Source organism: Lepisosteus oculatus, unplaced genomic scaffold, assembly GCF_040954835.1.
Source record: "Lepisosteus oculatus isolate fLepOcu1 unplaced genomic scaffold, fLepOcu1.hap2 HAP2_SCAFFOLD_52, whole genome shotgun sequence".
NCBI classification, from domain to species: domain Eukaryota; kingdom Metazoa; phylum Chordata; class Actinopteri; order Semionotiformes; family Lepisosteidae; genus Lepisosteus; species Lepisosteus oculatus.
Window position 1 is genome coordinate 1,668,030 of NW_027168064.1, and position 27,950 is coordinate 1,695,979.

General features: G+C 44.3%; 12 non-coding genes across 12 annotated transcripts; 5 read left to right on the forward strand and 7 right to left on the reverse strand.

The window, feature by feature from the left end:
* Window positions 1-2,219: 2,219 nt before the first annotated feature.
* trnag-gcc (transfer RNA glycine (anticodon GCC)) lies at window positions 2,220-2,290 on the reverse strand. Its single transcript has one exon. It is a non-coding gene; the product is annotated as a tRNA-Gly (tRNA).
* A 1,695-nt stretch (window positions 2,291-3,985) lies between these two features.
* Window positions 3,986-4,067, reverse strand: trnas-uga (transfer RNA serine (anticodon UGA)). The gene has a single exon. It is a non-coding gene; the product is annotated as a tRNA-Ser (tRNA).
* Window positions 4,068-5,409: 1,342 nt separating this feature from the next.
* Window positions 5,410-5,491, reverse strand: trnas-gcu (transfer RNA serine (anticodon GCU)). Its single transcript has one exon. It is a non-coding gene; the product is annotated as a tRNA-Ser (tRNA).
* A 1,624-nt stretch (window positions 5,492-7,115) lies between these two features.
* On the forward strand, window positions 7,116-7,188 carry trnar-acg (transfer RNA arginine (anticodon ACG)). The gene has a single exon. It is a non-coding gene; the product is annotated as a tRNA-Arg (tRNA).
* Window positions 7,189-13,442: 6,254 nt separating this feature from the next.
* On the forward strand, window positions 13,443-13,515 carry trnar-ccu (transfer RNA arginine (anticodon CCU)). The gene has a single exon. It is a non-coding gene; the product is annotated as a tRNA-Arg (tRNA).
* A 4,753-nt stretch (window positions 13,516-18,268) lies between these two features.
* Window positions 18,269-18,341, forward strand: trnar-ucg (transfer RNA arginine (anticodon UCG)). Its single transcript has one exon. It is a non-coding gene; the product is annotated as a tRNA-Arg (tRNA).
* A 1,551-nt stretch (window positions 18,342-19,892) lies between these two features.
* Window positions 19,893-19,974, reverse strand: trnas-uga (transfer RNA serine (anticodon UGA)). The gene has a single exon. It is a non-coding gene; the product is annotated as a tRNA-Ser (tRNA).
* A 1,536-nt stretch (window positions 19,975-21,510) lies between these two features.
* Window positions 21,511-21,584, reverse strand: trnan-guu (transfer RNA asparagine (anticodon GUU)). The gene has a single exon. It is a non-coding gene; the product is annotated as a tRNA-Asn (tRNA).
* Window positions 21,585-22,777: 1,193 nt separating this feature from the next.
* Window positions 22,778-22,850, forward strand: trnar-ucg (transfer RNA arginine (anticodon UCG)). Its single transcript has one exon. It is a non-coding gene; the product is annotated as a tRNA-Arg (tRNA).
* A 1,554-nt stretch (window positions 22,851-24,404) lies between these two features.
* Window positions 24,405-24,486, reverse strand: trnas-uga (transfer RNA serine (anticodon UGA)). Its single transcript has one exon. It is a non-coding gene; the product is annotated as a tRNA-Ser (tRNA).
* Window positions 24,487-26,021: 1,535 nt separating this feature from the next.
* trnan-guu (transfer RNA asparagine (anticodon GUU)) lies at window positions 26,022-26,095 on the reverse strand. The gene has a single exon. It is a non-coding gene; the product is annotated as a tRNA-Asn (tRNA).
* A 1,193-nt stretch (window positions 26,096-27,288) lies between these two features.
* trnar-ucg (transfer RNA arginine (anticodon UCG)) lies at window positions 27,289-27,361 on the forward strand. Its single transcript has one exon. It is a non-coding gene; the product is annotated as a tRNA-Arg (tRNA).
* The last annotated feature ends 589 nt before the right edge of the window (window positions 27,362-27,950 follow it).

Here is a 27,950-nt window from a genome sequence, read left to right on the forward strand (position 1 = left end):
TTTAATTCACCTTGTACAGTACTGTAAGACCAAGATGCTTTTTTTAAAAGTTATTTAACATTTTATAGAACTTTGTCTACTATGGCAACATGATGTGCTTGGTGAAACTTGGAAAAATACTGCTTGGCCACTTATCTTAAGATAAAGATAGGATAAAGGTTTATCTTTTGCACCTACCTGACCCCCAGGGAAGGCCAATGCTTTCTAAGTTGATGGTTCCCTACAGTAGACTGTACTTTAATTTCAAAGGTAATGTATATTGACCCAAATCAGTTTTGGAATCCAATCTACTGACGAGATGGAGCACATCCTTTTTTCAGGATTTTAGCATCATACGTTTGGTATATTTAGTCCCTAATGCTGAAAGAAATGATCATAGAACATTTGGACACTTTGTGGGCTTGAAATACAAAGCAAATCATGTACTATGGTACAAGATAAATACAAAACTTAAGCTTTTATTTTAATTAGATTTGTTTATAAAGCATAAGCAATCATTTATTACATTAATATATGTGAAAATAACATTTTAGCATCATACGTTTAGTATATTTAGTCCCTAATGCTGAAAGAAATGATCATAGAACATGACATCTAACCTTACCTGCGGTGTTTTTAATCCCTATTGCTCAATGCACGGTGAAAGCATTCCATACATGTGTCTGACAATGAGGAATGGGCCCCTGAGACAGTCATTTGCCTGTTTCACAAATGATCGTATTTTACTAGAGATTCTGCTTGGGATTCAGATGTGCATTCGGACAGCAATCCCTTTCAAGAAATGATATGTTCTGGATGAGGTCAAAGGTGCTGGAACACTGTATCTAGGATGTGTTTGCAGAGACTGTGTGTCTCCTGCTTCAACGCAGTGATAAACAGATGTGCTCCTTTAATTTATTGGTACATGCCCAGGGCAGTAAGCAGTCTGAGGATTTATTTCCAGATGGCATAGAGCAGTGAAGCAGTGAAGTAGTGCAAAACACTGGATCATTATATTATTAGAATCTATTCTACTTAAATTATTACATTATACTCAATTTGAGTTCATTTTAAAAAGTAAAAGGTAATGAAAGGAATGCATTTTCATAAGAAAGATAATACCGATATGCATGTGATAATCTTCCTTATATCATGTAGTGCGTCATTTGGACACTTTGTGGGCTTGAAATACAAAGAAAATCATGTTCTATGGTACAAGATAAATACAAAACTTAAGCTTTTATTTTAATTAGATTTGTTTCTAAAGCATAAGCAATCATTTATTACATTAATATATGTGAAAATAACATTTTAGCATCATATGTTTAGTATATTTAGTCCCTAATGCCGAAAGAAATGATCATTTGTTTAACATGCACGGGTCTGTCTCAAAGGATGCAGTACTCCTGAAGGGTCTCAAACCCTACATTTCGGATGCCTAGCTGTATCCCTCACATGTGGCACCTCAGAATGACTTCTAACCTTACCTGTGGTGTATTCAGTCCCTATTGCTCAATGCACAGTGTACATACTGCATACATGTGTCTTGAGAATGAGGAATGGGCCCCTGAGACAGTCATTTGCCTGTTTCACAAACAGGGACCTGGACCTAGCCCGTACAGGGCTCAAACCCGCGACCTTGGCGTTATTAGCACCACGCTCTAACCAACTGAGCTAACCAGCCTCACGACAGTGCTCCTCTCTGTGCTGCAAAAAATCAAACTCAGGGAATTTCTTTTGTCCTCCTTTGAATAGAAAGCCGTGTAATCAGTGTACGGGCTTTCTCGTGCAGTTTCATGGTTCTTGTAACCCAAATCCTACACTGGCCTGAAGTGCCCCCCCATTTCACAGCATTTTTCAGCTGATTTAAAATGTACCTAAAGGAGAAGCATTATTGAAGACCATCAATTACCAAGAGCTTTTGTCAAAGGTTTTGGTGGTCATTTTGAATGACCACAGAGCGCTGTGACCTCGGTTTTACATCTCATCCAAAAGACAGCGCCCTTTTACAACACAGCATCTCCGTCACTATACTGGGGCATTGGGACCCGCACAGACCTCAGGGTGAGCGCCCCCCCGCCGGCACCATTAACACCGCTTCCAGCTGGAAGCTTTGTTTTTCCCTGTAGCTCATCCTCATCCAGGTACTGACCTGGCTCACACCTGCTTAGCTTCAGTGGGTTTTCAGTTGCGAGTTGCAAGGGGATGCAAGTGATGGAGCCGCTCGCTGCAAAAGCCACTGCATTGGCCGGGAATCGAACCCGAGCCTCCCGCGTGGCAGGCGAGAATTCTACCACTGAACCACCAATGCTCAGTGCCTGGGCCTTTAAAAAAGACGCTTTTTTGGTGCTCTGTGCAAAACGCGTCGACATCTGCTTCCAGCTGCAAAATGCCATTTGCGGACGCTGAAGAACTTATTTCTAAGGCAGCGGGTACAAGCGATTGGGCGTTTTAAAACCACCAGGAACAGCAAAGAGGCGCGCTTCTTTGCTTGTGCCGAAACACACCGACTGAAAGCGGACAACGTAGTCGGCAGGATTGGAACCTCTGCGGGGAGACCCCAATGGATTTCTAGTCCATTGCCTTAACCACTCAGCCACGACTACAGCAAGCCCCACTGCCGCTGCGTTCTTGCTACAATCTTACCTGGATCGCGAGGCGCCGGCGGAAGCCTATTTCAAAGTCGTTCTCCGTTTCAAAAAAACATTTCCAAAATACAAGCCTTGCAGACAGACACGCCTCAGAGGACTTAAGGGTGGCTTCATGTCGGAATGATAAAGTCTCCCCGTCCGGACATGAAAATGCCACTTTGTTACACACAAAAAAAGAATCAACAACAGAGAAATGCCCACAAGCATTTGAAAAGCCGCACCACGTCGCACTTGAAATAGCTCTTACATTAGTGGTAGACACAGGAATCGCCTTTTTATTTACGCTCTTACCAACGCGATGGAAAGCAAAACAAAGCAAAGCAGAGCAAAACAAAACGAACAAACGAAAACCCTCACGTCCTGCACTTGCATATAACCCCGTTACGTGCCCAAGCGGTATTGTACGTCATCCTAGCACTGCACCCCGGGTCGTACGGTATATGGGAACGAGCACACGCCACGAATCGTCTCGAATCACTCCCTACAGCTGTAAGGCGCCTTGAAGCGTGCACCCCCAACATTCTTCTTTGCGCATCTGTGAAAGGTAAACTCTTGAGCAAACTCTGAACCAGCTCTAAGGAAACTAATCCGATTAGACGTTACTTTGACTCATCTTCTTACGCTCAGTGCCGGATTGCTCAAACTCCAGCTAGGGTTAGGGTTAGCATTCCCACGCTACTTAGACACTTTGTTTACGCTCAGTGCTGGATTTTGGGAACTTCAGGACGAGTGGGAATTTTCTCCTATCTGTCCATTCTGTTTTGTTTTGGAGACTCTTGGCTGCCTATGTTGTTCAGTGCACCGTGAAGGAAACATTTTCCAAAACTGTGTCAGCTCAAAAGTTGTAAGAAAACCTCTCCAGGTGCTTTAACTCTCTTCATTTTTGTCATTTAATGTGACACTCGATGTATAACTGGAGCCTCACATATGCAAATGGTGAGGCTCCAGTTCGACACCCAGTTCCACACCACTTTACAGTATATGACAAAAGCATGGCAGACTGTGCCGGACCAGCTGGTAACTTCCGCTTATTTTGACCATATTAAACATTGGAAATCTTCCCACTTGCATTTGTGACACTTGATTTTGGCTCCACCTAAGACACTCTTAAATCTTCAAACACTTTTCTCTTCTCCCGCAACACACTTGTCTGTCGGCACTATGTGGCAGCGTTGCATGACAACCCATCTCACCACGGAAAGGAACCTAACAGCTTTGGTAAGAGAGTAGAATTACCTGAAGAACTGCTTTCCATGGAAGCAGGACCAAGCGATGTAGCATTTTTATAGTACCAGGAAAGGAGAAGCGGCACTTCGCCTTTGCCGCACAGGTACAAGGTGACGTGCGGCAGACGCCGTAGTCGGCAGGATTCGAACCTGAGCGGGGAGTCCCCAATGGATTTCAAATCCATCGCCTTAACTACTCGGCCACGACTACAGCGAGCTCGCCGCCGCCGCATTCCTCCTATAATCTAACACGGAGTGCGAGGTGGCTGCGGAAACCTTTTTAAAGTCGCTCTCTGTTAAAAAAAAAACCTTTCACAAGATACATGCCGGCAGACAGACACGCCTCAGAGGGTTTAAGGCTGGCTTCACGTTCAAATGATAAAGTCTCCCCGTCCGGATGTCAAAATGCAACTTTGGCAGACAGAAAAAACATCAACAAACCACAAATGTGGACAAGGATTTTACAAGCTGCACCACACTGCACTTTCAAAAGCATTTTGTTCGTGTTAGACGCAGGAATTGTCTTTGTTTTGCGCGCTTACGAACGCCATAGAAAACGAAACAAAACAAAAGCCCTCAGCTCCTGTACTTGATTATAACGCCGTTATGTGTCGAAGCAGGAATTTACGTCATCTTACCACTGCAACATGGGGAATAGAGGGAAATGAACACACGCTACGAATCGTCTCAATCACTCCCTAGAGTCGTAAGGCACATTGAAGGGTGCACCCCCATCATTAATCGTTGGGCCTCTGTAAAAGGAAAGCTGTTGAGCAGTCTTTGAAACAGCTCGGATGAAACACTTGATTGCTTCCATGTGCATCTGGAGCCCACTTCTTATTTTCACTTCATGCCGCCCAAAGCATTTCTAAAACAGGAGATTCGCGTTTGGGAATGCGCCCTGCCCTACAAATAAAACAGGTCTACGGGTCTGAAACCTGCTCCACGGAAAACAGTTCTGTTGCGCTTTTGATCAAAGGGAGATTCTCTGTTCTTACTTTTTGATTACATAACACCCAAAGGGGCTTCTTTGGAGCTGGATTCCAACCAGCATCCTAAAGTTTCTTGGCGGTATCCTTTACAGTCCTCTGTTCGGTCGACAAGGAACAGTAGGGGGCAGCTTTCCTCACACATACAGTGCAATGTACTGTAGTGTTCCCCTTCATTGAATTCGCAGTTCTGCATCAGACCTCTAACTCGTTTCCTTAGCTTGGATTTAAGCCACGAAGCAGGCTTCTACTGTATAAACGTCTAGAGGAATCACAAACTATTTGAGAGGCCATCATCCCAGGGGGAACTGACAAAGTCTATCCCTAAACACCTAGCGCAGTCTCTCGAGAGACTGTCAAAAATCGCTTTCTCCATTTGTGCTGCAAGTAAGTGAAAACAAGGTCTCAACCCAGAGCCACTTGGCAGCAGCGGCACGTAAATACTGTTACTACCACTGCTCGATACCAACGTTAGCCTACTATACCATGTTCAGCCACCGCTAGAAAATGTAAGGCTCTAGTACTGGAGCAAACAAAAGGAGAGCCAACGTCAAACGTAGAGAGCGACGAGGATGGGATTCGAACCCATGCGTGCAGAGCACAATGGATTAGCAGTCCATCGCCTTAACCACTCGGCCACCTCGTCGATGAAACTGGGCTGTCCAGACATGGGTTGGCGCGCTCCAGATGATCTTTTTCTTTTTTTTCCCTCGTACTCAAGGGTCCTTTTCCTGTTCCTCATGCGATTTCAACATTTTCCTTGGGAGATGTCAAGCCAGCAAGCCACTGCTGTGGTTCAGTGGCCATTGTGGAGTTCAGTGGCCCTGTTGTACACAGAAAGCACATTGAGCTCCTTGGACATGAAAAGTTCCAGATAAAAGCCATTTGTCATCCTTTCTCTTGGTGTCGATGTTGCTATTGTATGTAAAGGTGGCAACTTGCTCAGCGAGCAGGCGGAGCACACACCGAATGCAGATGTGTCTGAGTGGTGTGTCCAAGTGGCTGCAAAAGGACAACACTACCGGGGCGCCGTTGCTTAGTTGGTTAAAGCGCTTGTCTCTTAAACAGGAGATCCTGAGTCCGAATCCCAGTGGTGCCTTCTTTGTTCTGTCTTCTCGAACAGAACTGGTCCTTACAGACAACCGCCTACGGCTAGACTTAATTAAATGCAAGTATTCATTTCCTGTCTTTAACGCGACTTGTTTTTCTTAAAATGGATGGAACTTGCAAAACATGAAATACAAACATTGCTAATCAGCGCTAGCGGCTGGCAAAAAAAAAGAAGTCAGCAATGTTTTTTTTCTTTAACCTTAACCCTGCTAATGGAGAAGAGTTAAACGACCGAGTCTATGCAGCTTAAACGGTGCTCATGTCGGGTTCTTAGCTGAAAGGGTGGTAAATCACGCTCACCCCAGTCCTTAATCTTTTAAAAGGATACAATATTGAACCTAGTCGCCACATCACATACATCCTGTTCAACGATAAAAAAGTGACATCTATCCTCGATCCAGAGTAAATCCCACGATGAGGGCATATTTTTTTCCACTTTACCATGAGTCGGGCTCAGCTCCACAGAGGCGAGAGCAGAGCAATGAGGTCACGGGGACAGGGGAGTCACACGCTGGCGGTTTGAATACGCGGAAGATCACTGAGGGATCCACAGTATATGGACCCTCCGTGCGCCATCAGTCCGCACTCCGGACTCTGAATCCTGCCATCCGAGTTAAGATCTCGGCGGAACCTGAGGCACAGTTCCTTCTTAAAACGTAATCTGGTGAGCATTTCTAGAATCGTACTTGTATAGATGCAGCCTTTAATGTGTTGCTGGGTTAAAATTGATGACTTCTTGAACTTCAGTAGGCAACTGCCCTCTTGATTTCGGATTTAATTTCTTTATTACAGGGGCGCTTTTATGAAGACAGAGTCATGTTCAGGTACTTTGCTTGATGGAGGAAGCTCATTTCGGACTCTGTGATCTGCTCACCTGGAAAGGTCTGCTGTACTACTACAAGAGAGAAGTAGAGTCTGGAGGAAGGGACAATTTTATGATGCTTTGGAAGGTAATGTTTTTTTTTTCTTTGAAATCGAAATGAATCAGAATATCAGTGCAAAAGACAAACTCTTGGTTTGGTTTAAAGAGATATGGTTTTAAAACAGACAAAATGTAGAAAACAGGTGTTTCTCACTTTTGGAAAAGAATGGACCGGGGGTAATATTTTACTAGGTGCAGTGCTCATCTCACTGGGTTACAGTCCTGCAGTGTCACACCAGGGCCAGTGGCGCAATGGATAACGCGTCTGACTACGGATCAGGAGATTGCAGGTTCGACTCCTGCCTGGCTCGGGTCGTTTTTAAACACATCGGGCTACTCCCTAAGTAGTCTGTGCTACTTACTGCATTGTAATCGTACCCAGTAAGATATTTCCTTCATGTAAATGAACTGCACCTGACAGCTTTAGAAAAACACCTGGGCTCAGTACGGTGCTGAGAGCTTAGCGTTGCTGTTCTAATTAGCACGCACTGCATCGGCTATGAGCCCGAACCTTTCAATTATTCCGATCAGTAAGTCAACACGTAGTCCACATGAACGGTAGAAATATTCTCTTGTCTGTCTCTTGTTTGTATAGAACTGAATGTCCCTGACAATGTACTGTTAGTTTTAATTGAAGAACGGCACCTGTGTTCAAATATACCAGACAAGTTTATGTAACTGCTCATGCGACACTCAGTTGTAATTAGTCAAGAAATAAAGTCGAACAATAGCTGCGGGTTTGATTCTGAACGTATGAGATTGCAGCGCCTTTTACTTCCATTGACAAATGATAGAGATTCGAAGAGAGATCCTTCAGACCAGCAAGCAAACCCACGGCTTTTTCGGTTTTCTATCTAGGCAACGTTGGTGTCTGCAATAGCATACATGAAAGCGTGATGCAATTTCTGTGGCTACATTTGTTGCACGTCATGCACAGTAAGAGTGTTTCTAACACCAAATAAAAAGTCAACAATTAGCGATCACGCCTTCTCCTCAGTTAACCCACTGAAACCCTTGCTGTTAACAGTTCTTGACTGCGTGCTTTACCAGCACCTACATATCGTGTCGGTTCTTTCAGCTTTATTCATTAGGTTTTCAAAGGCATAAGTAGAGCACCAGAGGTGCGAACGCAAAATGTGTAGTTATCTGAAGAATTGATTTCCATGGCAGCGGGTCCAAGCGATTTCGCGTTGTTATAGTACCAGGAAAGGAAAAGCGGCACTTCGCCTCTGCCGCGCAGGCACAAGGCGACGTGCGGCAGACGCCGGAGTCAGCAGGTTTCGCACCTGCGCGGGGAAGCCCCAACGCATTTCGAGCCCATCGCCTTAACCACTCGAGCACGACAAATGCGAGCTCGCCGCCGCCGCATTCCTCCTATAATCAAACACGGACTGCGATTTGGCTGCGGAAACCTTTTTAAAGTTGCTCTCCGTTAAAAAAAATACCTTTCACAAGATTCGTGCCGGCAGACAGACACGCCTCAGAGGGTTTAAGGCTGGCTTCACGTTCAAATGATAAAGTCCCCCAGTCCGGATGTCAAAATGCAACTTTGGCAGACAGAAAAAACATCAACAAACCAAAAATGTGGACAAGGATTTTACAAGCTGCACCACACTGCACTTTCAAAAGCATTTACATTCGTGTTAGACGCAGGAATTGCCTTTGATTTGCGCGCTTACGAACGCCATAGAAAACGAAACAAAACTAAAGCCCTCAGCTCCTGCACTTGATTATAATGCCGTTACGTGTCGAAGCAGGAATTTACGTCATCCTACCACTGCAACACGGGGAATAGAGGGAAATGAGCACAAGCTACGAATTGTCTCTAATCAGTCCCTACAGTTGTAAGACGCCTGGAAGCGTGCACCCCCATCATTAATCTTTGCGCATCTGTGCAAGGTAAACTCTGGAGCAGTCTCTGAAACGGCTCAAAGGAAACACGTGATTGATTCCATATGCATCTGGGGTTCATTTCTTATTTACATTTAATTCAAGGGAAAGGCTTGGGTCAGTTTCAGACGGCCTCCAACAGCGAGATTCAAGCGCCCCACCTTCAGCCCAATCTGCGCCGCCAGAACGACAACAGCTCCTCTGGTCTTTGGGGTGCGGTTGTGACCCCGTAACCTAAAGTGTTGGTGGCAGACAAATGGAGACTAACAGGTGATGTCCTAGGACATGACTACATTGTGACACTCGGTGGGGATGGTGACCATTGCTTGGAAAAGAGTGCGAGGCCCCTTTAGAAAAACATTTTGTTAACAGGCATTCTGCCTCAGCCTAAACACCTATAGCTTGCAAAGCGCATGCTATTAGACAGGCACCTCTGCAAGACCTTAAGAGTCTCTTAAACTAGTGATAGTAAGGTGTTCCCAATGGGCGATGTTTGGCTTTCAAATCATCTCTCTGTGGAAGCGCCGAGATGCAGCTGTTTAAGGCTTAGAAGCAGCTGACTGTTTCACTACCTAGCTGATTACTGTCAGTCAGGGAGCTCAGAGGTGAAAAGCCTGTCTGAGAGACAATTCGCCGTCGATGAGTTCAATATGTTCCGTACCAGCTCGGCGCAACTGAGATCATCTTGGTAGCCGTGTAGCTCAGATGAGTGAGAGCGTGTGTGTGTGTACCACCGTGATTGGATGCCGGTCCTTCTCAGGTCACAGTAAACCTTCTGCTGCATAACTTCCCTAATTTTGGGGATCCCTTTGAAAAAGCAAAGGAAAAAAAACTGGCTCTTCATCAGCATGATCGACCTCACCCAGTGTGGCGCAGTGGCCTAATGGCTAAGACACTGGCCTCCTAAGCCATGGATTGTGGGTTTGAGTACCATCTGGGGTGCTCCTGTCCCATTTTGAGCGTACAAATGTCCTTTTGATTTGCAAAGCTACAACCCCACCTTACTCAGTGAGCGTCTCTTCTTTTCTCTCACATACAGTTGGGAGAAAAACTTTTGTAAATAGCCCTTCGGAATGATGTGGATTTCTGCATGAATGGCTCCTAACATGTGATCTTATCTTTATCTAAGTCATAATAATTAATAAAGAGAGTCTGATTTAACAAACAACACACGCCCAACATTTGACATTGCTGTTTCTTTATTGACCAAATGGTTTAAACAATCAAGGTCATTGATGGAAAAAGTACGTGAACCCTTATATTAAGGAGCTAGTGGAACCTCCTTTATGACAAAAACCTCAATCCCCACTTTCTGTAGCGGCTGGTCAGACCTGAGCAGCGGTTAGGAGGTATTTTGGCCTATTCCTCTATGCAAAACTGTTTCAGTTCATGTATATTTTTGGGATGTCTTGCGCTGAACGGCCTGCTTCAGATCACGCCACAGCACTTCAATGGGATTGGGGTCAGGACTCTTACTTGGCCATCCCAAAATACGGAATTTCTTCTGTTTCAGCCACTCTGTTGTTGATGTACTCCTTTGTTTTTGTCATGCTGCATGACCCAGCCTCTTTCGAGTTTTAGATCACAGGCAGACACCCTGACATTCTGCTGTAGAATTTCCTGATACATCTTGGAATTCATCGGTCCCTCGATGATTGCAAGCCGTACAGCCTCCGCCATGTTTCCCAGGTGGGATGAGGTTTTGGAGTTGGTATGCAGTGTTTTGTTATCTCCAAACATAACGCTGTGCACATTTACCAACAAGTTCAACTTTTGTCATGTCTGTCCACAGAACATTGTTCCAGGAGTTGCTGTGGAACATCCATGTGGTCTTTAGCAAACTTGAGAGGGGCAGTGGTGGTTTTTTTTGGGGGGAGAGCAGTGGTTTCCTCCGTGGTGACCTCGCATGATCACCGCTCCTGTTCAGATTTCTTCTTATGGTGGACTCATGGACACAGACGTAAGACAAAGTCAACCACCTGTTCGCTAGATCCCATCCCCACTCAGCTAGTCAAAGATTCCCTCGAAGGACTGGCAGGACCTATAATTAGTATGATGAATGCATCGCTTGCGTCAGGCGTTGTACCTGATCAATTTAAGGTAGCGGTTGTTAGACCGCTCCTTAAGAAGTCAAATTTGGATCCACAAGTTCTTAACAACTACAGGCCTGTCTCAAAGGTCCCATTTCAATCTAAAAGTTTTGAGAGAATAGTTGTTGCCCAATGTCAATCGTATCTGGATTCAAATAATATACTTGAGAAATTTCAGTCTGCTTTCTGAAACTGCATTAACGAGAGTCGTAAATGATATTCTCTTAGCTACTGATGTGGGGAATGCAACAGTGCTTGTGCTTCTAGATCTTAGAGCTGCCTTTGACACGGTTGACCTCTCTGTTTTGTTACACAGGCTTGAGTTTGAGGTTGGCTTATCTGGAACCGTCCTTCAGTGGTTTACTTCACATTTTACTCATCGTTTTCATTATGTTCAAATATCTAATAATTGTACTGCTTCATCAACGTCACCAGTTCAATTTGGGGTACCAGACGGATCAGTGCCGGGGCCAATATTGCTCTCTCTCTCTACATGCTGCTGCTAGGTAGGATAATACGAAAAAATAATATGAACTTTCATTCATATGCTGATGACACTCAAATAAACATTTTGTTCACACCAAACGACAACTTTTCTATTATCACTTTAGTTAAATGCATTAATGAAGGAAAGACTTGGATGTGTGAAAACTTTTTGTTACTCAACTCTGAGAAAACTGAGGATCTGTTGATCGGAGGCAACAATACTGATAGGACTACTATAACTTCAGCACTTAACTCAGAGGATTTAAACATTTGCCTCAAAGAGACAGCACGTAACCTAAGTGGCATATTAGACACAAGGCTCTTAACAACTTGCATTGTTAAGTGCCTTGAGACAACCTTGTTGTGAAAGGTGCTATATAGAAATACATTGATTTGAACTGAATTGACAATGTAAAATGTTGTGTGTGTTGTTTGTTAAACAAGACTGTCTTTATTTATTATTATGCGTCAGATGAAGATCAGATCACATTTTAAGAGCCAATCATGTAGAAATCCAGATCATTCGCGTTTTAAAAGTTGCGGGAAAAGCAAAACAGGTGCTTTTCCTTTGTTGCGCAGACACACGACGACACCGTAGGCGGCAGGACTTGAAGCTTCGCAGGGAGACCCCGATGGCTTTCTAGTCCATCACCCTAACCACTCAGCCGCCGCCGCCGCCACTGCCTTTTTGATGCAGTCTAACATAGAGTGCCGGGCAGCGGCGGAAACCTTTTTCAAAGTCGCTTTCCGTTTAACAACAACAAAAAAAACATTCACAAAATGCATGCTAGCAGACAAATGCGCCTCAGAGGACTTAAGGCTGGCTTCAAGTTGGAATGATAAAGTCTCCCCGTCCGGTCAGGAAAAGGGAACTTTGTTAGACAGAAAGAAGGAAGTAACAATAACGGAGAATTGTGTGCAAGGATTTTAGAAGCTGCGCAGCCCTGCAGTTTCAATAGCCCTTTTATTCGTGTTAGATGCTGGAATTGCCTTTTTTTGACGCTCTTACGAATGCGATGTCAACGAAAACAGAACAAAGCACAAAAAACCCTCAAGTCCTGCAGTTGGATAGAATGCCGTTACGCGTCCAAGCCGTATTTGACTTCATCCTACCATTGCAACACGGGGCGTATATGGAAACGAACACACGCTACGAATTGTCTCTAATCAGTCCCTACAGTTGTAAGGCGCCTGGAAGCGTGCACCCCCATCATTAATCTTTGCGCATCTGTGCAAGGTAAACTCTGGAGCAGTCTTTGAAACGGCTCAAAGGAAACACGTGATTGATTCCATGTGCATCTGGGGTTCATTTCTTATTTACATTTAATTCAAGGGAAAGGCTTGGGTCAGTTTCAGACGGCCTCCAACAGCGAGATTCAAGCGCCCCACCTTCAGCCCAATCTGCGCCGCCAGAACGACAACGGCTCCTCTGCTCTCCGGGGTGCGGTTGTGACCCCGTAACCTAAAGTGTTGGTGGCAGACAAATGGAGACTAACAGGAGACATCCTAGGACATGACTACGTTGTGACACTCGGTGGGGATGGTGACCATTGCTTGGAAAAGAGTGCGAGGCCCCTTTAGAAAAACATTTTGTTAACAGGCATTCTGCCTCAGCCTAAACACCTATAGCTTGCAAAGCGCATGCTATTAGACAGGCACCTCTGCAAGACCTTAAGAGTCTCTTAAACTAGTGATAGTAAGGTGTTCCCAATGGGCGATGTTTGGCTTTCAAATCATCTCTCTGTGGAAGCGCCGAGATGCAGCTGTTTAAGGCTTAGAAGCAGCTGACTGTTTCACTACCTAGCTGATTACTGTCAGTCAGGGAGCTCAGAGGTGAAAAGCCTGTCTGAGAGACAATTCGCCGTCGATCAGTTCAATATGTTCCGTACCAGCTCGGCGCACCTGAGATCATCTTGGTAGCCGTGTAGCTCAGATGAGTGAGAGCGTGTGTGTGTGTACCACCGTGATTGGATGCCGGTCCTTCTCAGGTCACAGTAAACCTTCTGCTGCCTAACTTTCCTAATTTTGGGGATCCCTTTGAAAAAGCAAAGGAAAAAAAAAACTGGCTCTTCATCAGCGTGATCGACCCAACCCAGTGTGCCCCAGTGGCCTAATGGATAAGGCACTGGCCTCCTAAGCCAGGGATTGTGGGTTCGAGTCCCATCTGGGGTGCTACTGTCCCTTTTTGAGCGTACAAATGTCCTTTTGATTTGCAAAGCTGCAACCCCACCTTACTCAGTGAGCGTCTCTGCTTTTCTCTCACATACAGTTGGGAGATGTCTTGCACTGAACGGCCTGCTTCAGATCACGCCACAGCACTTCAATGGGATTGGGGTCAGGACTCTTACTCGGCCATCCCAAAATACGGAATTTCTATTGTTTCAGCCACTCTGTTGTTGATGTACTCCTTTGTTTTTGTCATGCTGCATGACCCAGCGTCTTTCGAGTTTTAGATCACAGGCAGACACCCTGACATTCTGCTGTAGAATTTCCTGATACATCTTGGAATTCATCGGTCCCTCGATGATTGCAAGCCGTACAGCCTCCGCTATGCTTCCCAGGTGGGATGAGGTTTTGGAGTTGGTATGCAGTGTTTTGTTATCTCCAAACATAACGTTGTGCACATTTACCAACATGTTCAACTTTTGTCACTGTCCACAGAACATTGTTCCAGGAGTTGCTGTGGAACATCCATGTGGTCTTTAGCAAACTTGAGAGGGGCAGTGGTGGTTTTTTTGGGGGGGAGAGCAGTGGTTTCCTCCATGGTGACCTCGCATGATCACCACTCCTGTTCAGATTTCTTCTTATGGTGGACTCATAAACACAGACGTAAGACAAAGTCAACCACCTGTTCGCTAGATCCCATCCCCACTCAGCTAGTCAAAGATTCCCTCGAAGGACTGGCAGGACCTATAATTAGTATGATGAATGCATCGCTTGCGTCAGGCGTTGTACCTGATCAATTTAAGGTAGCGGTTGTTAGACCGCTCTTAAGAAGTCAAATTTGGATCAACAAGTTCTTAACAACTACAGGCCTGTCTCAAAGGTCCCATTTCAATCTAAAAGTCTTGGGAGAATAGTTGTTGCCCAACGTCAATCATATCTGGATTCAAATAATATACTTGAGAAATTTTAGTCTGGTTTCTGAAACTGCATTAACAAGAGTCGTAAATGATATTCTCTTAGCTACTGATGCAGGGAATGCAACAGTGCTTGTGCTTTGCTTCTAGATCTTAGAGCTGCCTTTGACACGGTTGACCTCTCTGTTTTGTTACACAGGCTTGAGTTTGAGGTTGGCTTATCTGGAACCGTCCTTCAGTGGTTTACTTCACATTTTACTCATCGTTTTCATTATGTTCAAATATCTAATAATTGTACTGCTTCATCAATGTCACCAGTTCAATTTGGGGTACCAGAAGATCAGTGCTGGGACCAATATTGCTCTCTCTCTCTACATGCTGCTGCTAGGTAGGATAATATGAAAAAATAATATGAACTTTCATTCATATGCTGATGACACTCAAATAAACATTTTGTTTACACCAAACGACAACTCTTCTATTATCAGTTTAGTTAAATGCATTAAGGAAGGAAATACTTGGATGTGTGAAAACTTTTTGTTACTCAACTCTGAGAAAAATGAGGATCTGTTGATCGGAGGCAACAATACTGATAGGACTACTATAACTTCAGCACTTAACTCAGAGGATTTAAACATCTGCCTCAAAGAGACAGCACGTTACCTAGGCGGCATATTAGACACAAGGCTCTTAACAACTTGCATTGTTAAGTGCCTTGGGACAACCTTGTTGTGAAAGGTGCTATATAGAAATACATTGATTTGAATTGAATTGACAATGTAAAATGTTGTGTGTGTTGTTTGTTAAACAAGACTGTCTTTATTTATCAAAAAATAAAAGGAATTTGCTAGGAATGCAAACGTTAGGTTGCGCTTCTTCATGCTGCATCGTCGGCATGAGTGGAGCTTTTTAAACGTCTGTACTTACTGTGCCCCATAAGAAATCGTTTGTCCCCATTCAAAAGAGATTGTGCGATGTCCTGCAGTGTTCGCAAAGCAAACCTTTGACAGTTTGAAAAGAGGAATTTATTCTGCTTCCTGTGCGTGCAGTAGTTACAAAGTTGAACGTCTTTACACGATCTGCTGCAGTTTTCAGTGGGCGGGCTTTGTCAGAGGGCTTGGAAAAACGCACTGTGTTTCGGCTCGGGAAACATCATGAGAAGTGTCCTGCATGTTTTCTGTGTATAGCTGTCTTTTAACGCATACAGAATTCATTCGAAATCATTGATTTCTCCAATTAACAAGGTTCCCTTAAAGGATGAGTCAAAGTAACGTCTAATCGGATTAGTTTCCTTAGAGCTGGTTCAGAGTTTGCTCAAGAGTTTACCTTTCACAGATGCGCAAAGAAAAATGTTGGGGGTGCACGCTTCAAGGTGCCTTACAGCTGTAGGGAGTGATTCGAGACGATTTGTGGCGTGTGCTCGTTCCCATATACCGTACGCCCCGGGGTGCAGTGCTAAGATGAAGTACAATACCGCTTGGGCACGTAACGGCGTTACACGCAAGTGCGGGACGTGAGGCTTTTCGTTTGTTCATTTTGTTTTGCTCTGCTTTGCTTTGTTTCGTGGTCAAGAGGCGTAAGGTAAGTCGTAATCCAGGGAGAACACTGGTGGCAAACAGTCCGAGGTGAGAGGCGAGGTCCAAAGTCGAAAAGGCAGAAGGGGAGTCCAATATCCAGAATAAACGAGGTAATGGAAAAAACGCCAGGTAGAGCTCTCAAGGAGTAGACTCAATACCAGCGGGAAGCAAGTAAAGATGGTAAAAATAGCACTGCGTACCCCACGGTGGAGTGTGTGCAGGTGGGTTAACTCGTGCGGCGGCGTTTGTTAATAATCACCCTCTGCTGGTGCTGTTTAGATTGCTTAAGAGTTGGTCTTAACTGCCTGGCGGTCATGACAAGCTCCTCTTTAAGCTGTGGTTTAGTTTTGCATTCATGTGTTTCTAGAGCAGTTATTTATGGGGGTGGGTGGGTCCTTCACAGAGGCTCAGGACAAATCCCCTGCATGAAGGTCTACTGTGTGCGTTCAAACAGTCACAGGTCAAGAGCCAGGCAGGAGGACAATGGACAGATGAGCCAACGAACTAAAAATAAAAGAACAGATATGAAAAAGCCACCATCTTTTTCTTTTTGACATTTTCCGACTTTCATGCAAGCCAGGACAAAGTTGCTCGTAGCTACTTGTGGATTCAAATACTCTATCGAGTGCTTTGATGAGTTTTTGCAATTTGATTGTCGTCCTGTCAGCCTGTTTCTGTTTTTTTTTTTCAATCTAGGGATGGAAAGTATGAGGGAAATGATGGAGCAATCAATAACCGCTCCGGAAAAATGGCAGAAAGAAATGGTCCGTCACTAAGGACATTTGTGAAGCAGAGGAGTGACATCACCACAAAGGCGACTTATTCTGCTGATCGTTTTGGTGAATAATGATTGAGGCGTGTTAAGAGAAAGGTAGCTGCGTCAGCATGCTTAGGCTGCAAAGGATAAAGCAAAGGTTTACTCCATGCTGAAAAAAGAAGAAAAGAAGCACAACGTTTCGACTGTGGAGCCTTCTGCGCCATCTTCTTTAGCGATGGTGATGATGTTTACATTGGAAAAACTGAGACACGCATACTGGAGGGGCTTGAACCACCAACTTTTCAGCACCACAGAGTCTGACAGTCTTTTGTGCACCCTACATTTGCAGGTTTATGGTCAAAGAAAACAATCACTTGCGCTTCTTGCAGCCGGCAATCTTTTTCCACTGACAACCAAGAAATGGATTTCATCTTTCACAAGCTGTATGGATTTCTTCAAAAACAAGTTATTCCAGAAAGGAAATGAATTCTTGCATTAAACTGAACCAAGCTGTACATGTTTGTCTGAAATGATACATTCGGCACAACAAGACACGGAGAGAGGCACCGCTGGTATTCAGACCCAGGATCGCCTGCTTACTAGGCGGGCACTTTAAGCCACTAGGGAACAGCGCCAGCGGAGCACCGCGCTTTTACAGACACTTGGACACATCTGCGTTCGGTGTGCACTTAACCTGCTCTCTGAGCCCGTTGCCTCCGTCCCATTTAATAGCAGAACTGACGCCAAGAGAAATGATGAGAAATGGCATTTATCGGGCACTTTTCATGTCCAAGGAGCTCAATGCCCTTGACACCTCCCCAAGGCGACAGAGCTGTGCATTCTTTGGCGACACCATTTTTTCTTTTGTTTAATTTCTATACTTATTGATAGAATAAAAACGATATGTCATGTACTGTAAGGGAAATGTCTCTTTTCATGGGGAAAGCTAGCACCAGCAAATGTTGTGTTTAGAAGAAGTGATTTAACATGACACGTGACCTAATTTACCGGAGCAAAAGCTCACCCAGCAAGCCCTGCTTTACTTCTACAGGAGAGAAGTACTGTAGAGTCTGCAAGATGTTCAGCTGGGTAGCTACGTCAGCATGCCTCGGCTGCAAAGGAACAAGTACTAGGTTTATTGCATGCTGAAAAGAGAAGAACGGAAACACAGCGTTTCGACTGTGAGGTCTTCTCACACCTGAAGAAGCCTCACACCTGTAAAAGGCTCCATGGTTTTCTTTCTTCTCTTTTCAACATGGAATACACCTATTGTCTGCAAGATGTGACAATTTCATGGTGTTTTGGAAGAAAACCTTTTTTCTTTGAATTCAAAATCAATCGGAATTTCAGCACAACACATCAACACTTTTTCTGTTTTAAGGAGATGATATTTTAAACCTGACAAAAATAGTAGGAAACACAAGTTTCTTGCTGTGAAAATTTAGATGGGGAAGTGTACTACTAGTAGCAGTGTAGAGCTCTCTGTGGTGGAGTGCAAGCGCATGTTCTATGGGCCAGTGGCGTAATGGATAACGCGTCTGACTTCGGATCAGAAGATTGTAGGTTCGAGTCCTGCCTGGCTCGTGAGGCTTTTAAACCTCTCAGGTTCCTAGGTAACAGGTTGCCGTCATGTATATGAACTATAGAAAAGCATTTGCCACAACCCGTAAATTAGCACGCAAGTGCGGGCTGGTGAACACAGAACTGTATGGAGATCATCTCCAGCTCCGAGCTCAATTGCAATGAAAAAACATGCAGAACAGAACTGGAGAGCAGATGAATTTGTGCTCAGTAGGGTGGGGAGGACTCAGCATTGCTATTGTTCTAATTGGCATGAACTGCAGGGGATCTGAATCAGAACATGTCAGTCAGTTTGATCATTGCGTCAGTATGTAGGCCACGTTAATACAGAATTATTACTTTGTCTGTCTCGTCTTTGTATATAGCTGAATGTCCCTGACAATTTCATGTTAGTTTTTAAGAACGACATTGGTGCTAATATATACATATATAGTATATAAGGAACACGTAAAAGTTTAGTCCATGCTGAAAGGATAAGAAAACCGCCACAACGTTTCATCTTGGAATAAATCTTTACTTGTTGTTTTGCAGCCTACCCATTCTGACCTAACTCCTCCCTTGAAATTCCCTAACAGATAAGGGTACGTAACGGCTCATGCGATGCTCAGTTGCAATTTGTCCCAAAACAAACAAGAACAGCAGCTGAGGGTTTGAGTTTGAACATGCACTGTATTAAAGCAGCTTTTATTTCCATTGATAAATGCTAGATATTCCTACAGAGATTCTCCAGGTGAGTAAGCGATTCCTGTTTCTGTTTCTATTTCTGTTTCATATATACAGTATATATATGTTACATGTGTCTCTGCAATAGTATAAATGTGTTATACACTATCAGGGGCTGCTTTTTTGTGCACCTCATCTACAACAAGGGTTTTTTTTTTCATTTATGTTTGTGGACCTTCACCATTTGAGGAAGTGAGTTAGATAAGAAAGTTACAGGTATGGTGAGCAATGACTGACAAAGGCACGTACTGCGTATTCCTTACAGAAGTGTAAGCAATTTGTTCTAAAAAACACCGGCTAAAGTCCAACATCGTTAGCAATCTTATTACTTAAACAGAATTAACATCAATAAACTGTAAGGTGCTGGTACATGCGAGTAGATTTGATCTTCTATTAAACAAAAATGCAATTACAGCTCTAAAAAGGTCAACCTAGACTTCTGTAACAGATCTGTTCAGGTCATCGCTGTTTCTCTGACCTTGTGAGTCTTTGGAATTTTAAAAGTGTATTTTGCTTGCCTTTCATGTGGTCTGTGTACAAGTCACTGTGGCGTATGCGGTCCTACACAGCCTTGCTATAGACGTGACGAGCCTCCGCTATGTTGCAATGGAGAACAGGTTCAGTACGGAGCTGCCGAGAAAATTCAGCTGGAAAGCTCGTTGCAGAAAAGCATCGTTCTCTGTGTCCAGCGGCAAAGCGTCCATCGTGGGTGCTGAAGAATCGATTTCACAGGCTGTGGGTCCAGGCGATTTAGAGTGTTAAAGGTCCCAGTGAAAACGAAACGGCGCCGGTCCTTTTACACGCACGCACGCAACCAAATGCAAAGGACGCCGTAGTCGGCAGGATTTGAACCTGCGCGGGGAGACCCCAACGGATTTCAAGTCCGTCACCTTAACCTCTCGGCCACGACTACAGCAAGCGCCGCGGCCGCTGCCTTCTTGCTACAATCGAACAGGGAGTGCGAGGCGGCGGCGGCAGCGGAGGCAACTTTTTTCAAGTTCGCTCTCCGTTTAAGAAACCTTTTACGCCATACGTGCAAGCACACACACACACACCTCAGAGGACTTAAGGGTGGCTTCAAGTTGGAATGATAAAGTCTCCCCGTTCGGACATGAAAACAGAACGTTCTTAGACAGAAAGCAATCAACAACAGAGACATCTGGACGACGATTTTAGTCACTGCACTTTGAATAGCATTTTTACTCCAGTTACAGGAGATGCACCAATGGCCCTTGACCTACGCTCTTACCAATGCCTTGAACATTCAAACAAAACAGCCCTCAAGTCCTGCGGTTTAATATAACGCTGTTACGTGTCGAGGCAGTATTTGACTCTGTCCTACCGTTGAGACACGGGGCGTATATGGAAATGAACACATGCTACGGATCGTCTCTAATCGGTCCCTACAGTTGGAAGGCTCCTTGAAGCGTGCACCCCCATCATTCATCTTTGCGCATCTGTGAAAGGTAGACTCTTGAGCAATGTTTGAGCCAGCTCTAAGGCAACTAGTGCTATTGGACAGACACCTCTGGAAGATCCTAAGAGTCTCTTAACACCACTTCCAGCAGCAAGCTTAATTGTTCGCTGGAGGTCTCCCACCCAGGTACTGACCAGGCAAAGAATCACCAGTACATTGAATGAGGAAGTTAATCCTGAAATCCAATTACATATCTCAAGGTAAGACAAATCCATAAGAACATGTCTTAGTATTACTTCGTTTACATTAGTATGGCACTGAGTTGGAGCTCCTCTTTAAGCTGTGGTTTAGTTTTGCATTCATGTGTTTCTAGAGCAGTTATTTATGGGGGTGGGTGGGTCTTTCACAGAGGCTCAGGACAAATCCCCCGCCTGAAAGTCTAATGTGTGCGTTCAGACAGTCACAGGTCAAGAGCCAGGCAGGAGGACAATGGACAGAAGAGCCAACGAACTAAAAATAAAAGAACAGATATGAAAAAGCCACCATCTTTTTCTTTTTGACATTTTCCGACTTTCATGCAAGCCAGGACAAAGTTGCTCGTAGCTACTTGTGGATTCAAATACTCTATCGAGTGCTTTGATGAGTTTTTGCAATTTGATTGTCGTCCTATCAGCCTGTTTCTGTTTTTTTTTTTCAATCTTGGGATGGAAAGTATGAGGGAAATGATGGAGCAATCAATAACCGCTCCGGAAAAATGGCAGAATGAAATGGTCCGTCACTAAGGACATTTGTGAAGCAGAGGAGTGACATCACCACAAAGGCGACACATTCTGCTGATGGTTTTGGTGAATAATGATTGAGGTGCGTTAAGAGAAAGGTAGCTGTGTCAGCATGCGTAGGCTGCAAAGGATCAAGCAAAGGTTTACTCCATGCTGAAAAGAGAAGAAAAGAAGCACAACGTTTCGACTGTGGAGCCTTCTGCGCCATCTTCTTTAGCGGTGATGATGTTTACATTGGAAAAACGGAGACATGCGTCCCTGGGTGGGCTTGAACCACCAACCTTTCGGTTAACAGCCGAACGCGCTAACCGATTGCGCCACAGAGACTGACGGCCGCTTGTGCTCCCTACATTTGCAGGTTTATGGTCAAAGAAAACAATCACTTGCGCTTCTTGCAGCCGGCAATCTTTTTCCACTGACAACCAAGAAATGGATTTCATCTTTCACAAGCTGTATGGATTTCTTCAAAAACAAGTTATTCCAGAAAGGAAATGAATTCTTGCATTAAACTGAACCAAGCTGTACATGTTTGTCTGAAATGAGACATTCGGCACAACAAGACACGGAGAGAGGCACCGCTGGTATTCAGACCCAGGATCGCCTGCTTACTAGGCGGGCACTTTAAGCCACTAGGGAACAGCGCCAGCGGAGCACCGCGCTTTTACAGACACTTGGACACATCTGCGTTCGGTGTGCACTTAACCTGCTCTCTGAACCCGTTGCCTCCGTCCCATTTAATAGCAGAACTGACGCCAAGAGAAATGATGAGAAATGGCATTTATCGGGCACTTTTCATGTCCAAGGAGCTCAATGCCCTTGACACCTCCCCAAGGCGACAGAGCTGTGCATTCTTTGGCGACACCATTTTTTCTTTTGTTTAATTTCTATACTTATTGATAGAATAAAAACGATATGTCATGTACTGTAAGGGAAATGTCTCTTTTCATGGGGAAAGCTAGCACCAGCAAATGTTGTGTTTAGAAGAAGTGATTTAACATGACACGTGACCTAATTTACCGGAGCAAAAGCTCACCCAGCAAGCCCTGCTTTACTTCTACAGGAGAGAAGTACTGTAGAGTCTGCAAGATGTTCAGCTGGGTAGCTACGTCAGCATGCCTCGGCTGCAAAGGAACAAGTACTAGGTTTATTGCATGCTGAAAAGAGAAGAACGGAAACACAGCGTTTCGACTGTGAGGTCTTCTCACACCTGAAGAAGCCTCACACCTGTAAAAGGCTCCATGGTTTTCTTTCTTCTCTTTTCAACATGGAATACACCTATTGTCTGCAAGATGTGACAATTTCATGGTGTTTTGGAAGAAAACCTTTTTTCTTTGAATTCAAAATCAATCGGAATTTCAGCACGACACATCAACACTTTTTCTGTTTTAAGGAGATGATATTTTAAACCTGATAAAAATAGTAGGAAACACAAGTTTCTTGCTGTGAAAATTTAGATGGGGAAGTGTACTACTAGTAGCAGTGTAGAGCTCTCTGTGGTGGAGTGCAAGCGCATGTTCTATGGGCCAGTGGCGTAATGGATAACGCGTCTGACTTCGGATCAGAAGATTGGAGGTTCGAGTCCTGCCTGGCTCGTGAGGCTTTTAAACCTCTCAGGTTCCTCGGTAACAGGTTGCCGTCATGTATATGAACTATAGAAAAGCATTTGCCACAACCCGTAAATTAGCACGCAAGTGCGGGCTGGTGAACACAGAACTGTATGGAGATCATCTCCAGCTCCGAGCTCAATTGCAATGAAAAAACATGCAGAACAGAACTGGAGAGCAGCTGAATTTGTGCTCGGTAGGGTGGGGAGGACTCAGCATTGCTATTGTTCTAATTGGCATGAACTGCAGGGGATCTGAATCAGAACATGTCAGTTAGTTTGATCATTGCGTCAGTATGTAGGCCACGTTAATACAGAATTATTACTTTGTCTGTCTCGTCTTTGTATATAGCTGAATGTCCCTGACAATTTCATGTTAGTTTTTAAGAACGACATTGGTGCTAATATATACATATATAGCATATAAGGAACACGTAAAAGTTTAGTCCATGCTGAAAAGATAAGAAAACCGCCACAACGTTTCATCTTGGAATAAATCTTTACTTGTTGTTTTGCAGCCTACCCATTCTGACCTAACTCCTCCCTTGAAATTCCCTAACAGATAAGGGTACGTAACGGCTCATGCGATGCTCAGTTGCAATTTGTCCCAAAACAAACAAGAACAGCAGCTGAGGGTTTGAGTTTGAACATGCACTGTATTAAAGCAGCTTTTATTTCCATTGATAAATGCTAGATATTCCTACAGAGATTCTCCAGGTGAGTAAGCGATTCCTGTTTCTGTTTCTATTTCTGTTTCATATATATATACAGTATATATATGTTACATGTGTCTCTGCAATAGTATAAATGTGTTATACACTATCAGGGGCTGCTTTTTTGTGCACCTCATCTACAACAAGGGTTTTTTTTTCATTTATGTTTGTGGACCTTCACCATTTGAGGAAGTGAGTTAGATAAGAAAGTTACAGGTATGGTGAGCAATGACTGACAAAGGCACGTACTGCGTATTCCTTACAGAAGTGTAAGCAATTTGTTCTAAAAAACACCGGCTAAAGTCCAACATCGTTAGCAATCTTATTACTTAAACAGAATTAACATCAATAAACTGTAAGGTGCTGGTACATGCGAGTAGATTTGATCTTCTATTAAACAAAAATGCAATTACAGCTCTAAAAAGGTCAACCTAGACTTCTGTAACAGATCTGTTCAGGTCATCGCTGTTTCTCTGACCTTGTGAGTCTTTGGAATTTTAAAAGTGTATTTTGCTTGCCTTTCATGTGGTCTGTGTACAAGTCACTGTGGCGTATGCGGTCCTAACCAGCCTTGCTATAGACGTGACGAGCCTCCGCTATGTTGCAATGGAGAACAGGTTCAGTACGGAGCTGCTGAGAAAATTCAGCTGGAAAGCTCGTTGCAGAAAAGCATCGTTATCTGTGTCCAGCGGCAAAGCGTCCATCGTGGGTGCTGAAGAATCGATTTCACAGGCTGCGGGTCCAGGCGATTTAGAGTGTTAAAGGTCCCAGCGAAAACGAAACGGCGCTGGTCCTTTTACACGCACGCACGCAACCAAATGCAAAGGACGCCGTAGTCGGCAGGATTTGAACCTGCGCGGGGAGACCCCAACGGATTTCAAGTCCGTCACCTTAACCACTCGGCCACGACTACAGCAAGCACCGCGGCCGCTGCCTTCTTGCTACAATCGAACAGGGAGTGCGAGGTGGCGGCGGCAGCGAAGGCAACTTTTTTCAAGTTCGCTCTCCGTTTAAGAAACCTTTTACGCCATACGTGCAAGCACACACACACACACCTCAGAGGACTTAAGGGTGGCTTCAAGTTGGAATGATAAAGTCTCCCCGTTCGGACATGAAAACAGAAAGTTCTTAGACAGAAAGCAATCAACAACGGAGACATGTGGACGACGATTTTAGTCACTGCACTTTGAATAGCATTTTTACTCCAGTTACAGGAGATGCACCAATGGCCCTTGACCTACGCTCTTACCAATGCCTTGAACATTCAAACAAAACAGCCCTCAAGTCCTGCGGTTATATATAATGCTGTTACGTGTCGAGGCAGTATTTGACTCTGTCCTACCGTTGAGACACGGGGCAGATATGGAAACGAACACATGCTACGGATCGTCTCTAATCGGTCCCTACAGTTGGAAGGCTCCTTGAAGCGTGCACCCCCATCATTCATCTTTGCGCATCTGTGAAAGGTAGACTCTTGAGCAATGTTTGAGCCAGCTCTAAGGCAACTAGTGCTATTGGACAGACACCTCTGGAAGATCCTAAGAGTCTCTTAACACCACTTCCAGCAGCAAGCTTAATTGTTCGCTGGAGGTCTCCCACCCAGGTACTGACCAGGCAAAGAATCACCAGTACATTGAATGAGGAAGTTAATCCTGAAATCCAATTACATATCTCAAGGTAAGACAAATCCATAAGAACATGTCTTAGTATTACTTCGTTTACATTAGTATGGCACTGAGTTGGAGCTCCTCTTTAAGCTGTGGTTAAGTTTTGCATTCATGTGTTTCTAGAGCAGTTATTTATGGGGGTGGGTGGGTCTTCCACAGAGGCTCAGGACAAATCCCCCGCCTGAAAGTCTAATGTGTGCGTTCAGACAGTCACAGGTCAAGAGCCAGGCAGGAGGACAATGGACAGAAGAGCCAACGAACTAAAAATAAAAGAACAGATATGAAAAAGCCACCATCTTTGTCTTTTTGACATTTTCCGACTTTCATACAAGCCAGGACAAAGTTGCTCGTAGCTACTTGTGGATTCAAATACTCTATCGAGTGCTTTGATGAGTTTTTGCAATTTGATTGTCGTCCTGTCAGCCTGTTTCTGTTTTTTTTTTCAATCTAGGGATGGAAAGTATGAGGGAAATGATGGAGCAATCAATAACCGCTCCGGAAAAATGGCAGAAAGAAATGGTCCGTCACTAAGGACATTTGTGAAGCAGAGGAGTGACATCACCACAAAGGCGACACATTCTGCTGATGGTTTTGGTGAATAATGATTGAGGCGCGTTAAGAGAAAGGTAGCTGTGTCAGCATGCGTAGGCTGCAAAGGATCAAGCAAAGGTTTACTCCATGCTGAAAAGAGAAGAAAAGAAGCACAACGTTTCGACTGTGGAGCCTTCTGCGCCATCTTCTTTAGCGGTGATGATGTTTACATTGGAAAAACGGAGACATGCGTCCCTGGGTGGGCTTGAACCACCAACCTTTCGGTTAACAGCCGAACGCGCTAACCGATTGCGCCACAGAGACTGACGGCCGCGTGTGCTCCCTACATTTGCAGGTTTATGGTCAAAGAAAACAATCACTTGCGCTTCTTGCAGCCGGCAATCTTTTTCCACTGACAACCAAGAAATGGATTTCATCTTTCACAAGCTGTATGGATTTCTTCAAAAACAAGTTATTCCAGAAAGGAAATGAATTCTTGCATTAAACTGAACCAAGCTGTACATGTTTGTCTGAAATGATACATTCGGCACAACAAGACACGGAGAGAGGCACCGCTGGTATTCAGACCCAGGATCGCCTGCTTACTAGGCGAGCACTTTAAGCCACTAGGGAACAGCGCCAGCGGAGCACCGCGCTTTTACAGACACTTGGACACATCTGCGTTCGGTGTGCACTTAACCTGCTCTCTGAGCCCGTTGCCTCCGTCCCATTTAATAGCAGAACTGACGCCAAGAGAAATGATGAGAAATGGCATTTATCGGGCACTTTTCATGTCCAAGGAGTTCAATGCCCTTGACACCTCCCCAAGGTGACAGAGCTGTGCATTCTTTGGCGACACCATTTTTTCTTTTGTTTAATTTCTATACTTATTGATAGAATAAAAACGATATGTCATGTACTGTAAGGGAAATGTCTCTTTTCATGGGGAAAGCTAGCACCAGCAAATGTTGTGTTTAGAAGAAGTGATTTAACATGACACGTGACCTAATTTACCGGAGCAAAAGCTCACCCAGCAAGCCCTGCTTTACTTCTACAGGAGAGAAGTACTGTAGAGTCTGCAAGATGTTCAGCTGGGTAGCTACGTCAGCATGCCTCGGCTGCAAAGGAACAAGTACTAGGTTTATTGCATGCTGAAAAGAGAAGAACGGAAACACAGCGTTTCGACTGTGAGGTCTTCTCACACCTGAAGAAGCCTCACACCTGTAAAAGGCTCCATGGTTTTCTTTCTTCTCTTTTCAACATGGAATACACCTATTGTCTGCAAGATGTGACAATTTCATGGTGTTTTGGAAGAAAACCTTTTTTCTTTGAATTCAAAATCAATCGGAATTTCAGCACAACACATCAACACTTTTTCTGTTTTAAGGAGATGATATTTTAAACCTGACAAAAATAGTAGGAAACACAAGTTTCTTGCTGTGAAAATTTAGATGGGGAAGTGTACTACTAGTAGCAGTGTAGAGCTCTCTGTGGTGGAGTGCAAGCGCATGTTCTATGGGCCAGTGGCGTAATGGATAACGCGTCTGACTTCGGATCAGAAGATTGTAGGTTTGAGTCCTGCCTGGCTCGTGAGGCTTTTAAACCTCTCAGGTTCCTAGGTAACAGGTTGCCGTCATGTATATGAACTATAGAAAAGCATTTGCCACAACCCGTAAATTAGCACGCAAGTGCGGGCTGGTGAACACAGAACTGTATGGAGATCATCTCCAGCTCCGAGCTCAATTGCAATGAAAAAACATGCAGAACAGAACTGGAGAGCAGCTGAATTTGTGCTCGGTAGGGTGGGGAGGACTCAGCATTGCTATTGTTCTAATTGGCATGAACTGCAGGGGATCTGAATCAGAACATGTCAGTTAGTTTGATCATTGCGTCAGTATGTAGGCCACGTTAATACAGAATTATTACTTTGTCTGTCTCGTCTTTGTATATAGCTGAATGTCCCTGACAATTTCATGTTAGTTTTTAAGAACGACATTGGTGCTAATATATACATATATAGCATATAAGGAACACGTAAAAGTTTAGTCCATGCTGAAAAGATAAGAAAACCGCCACAACGTTTCATCTTGGAATAAATCTTTACTTGTTGTTTTGCAGCCTACCCATTCTGACCTAACTCCTCCCTTGAAATTCCCTAACAGATAAGGGTACGTAACGG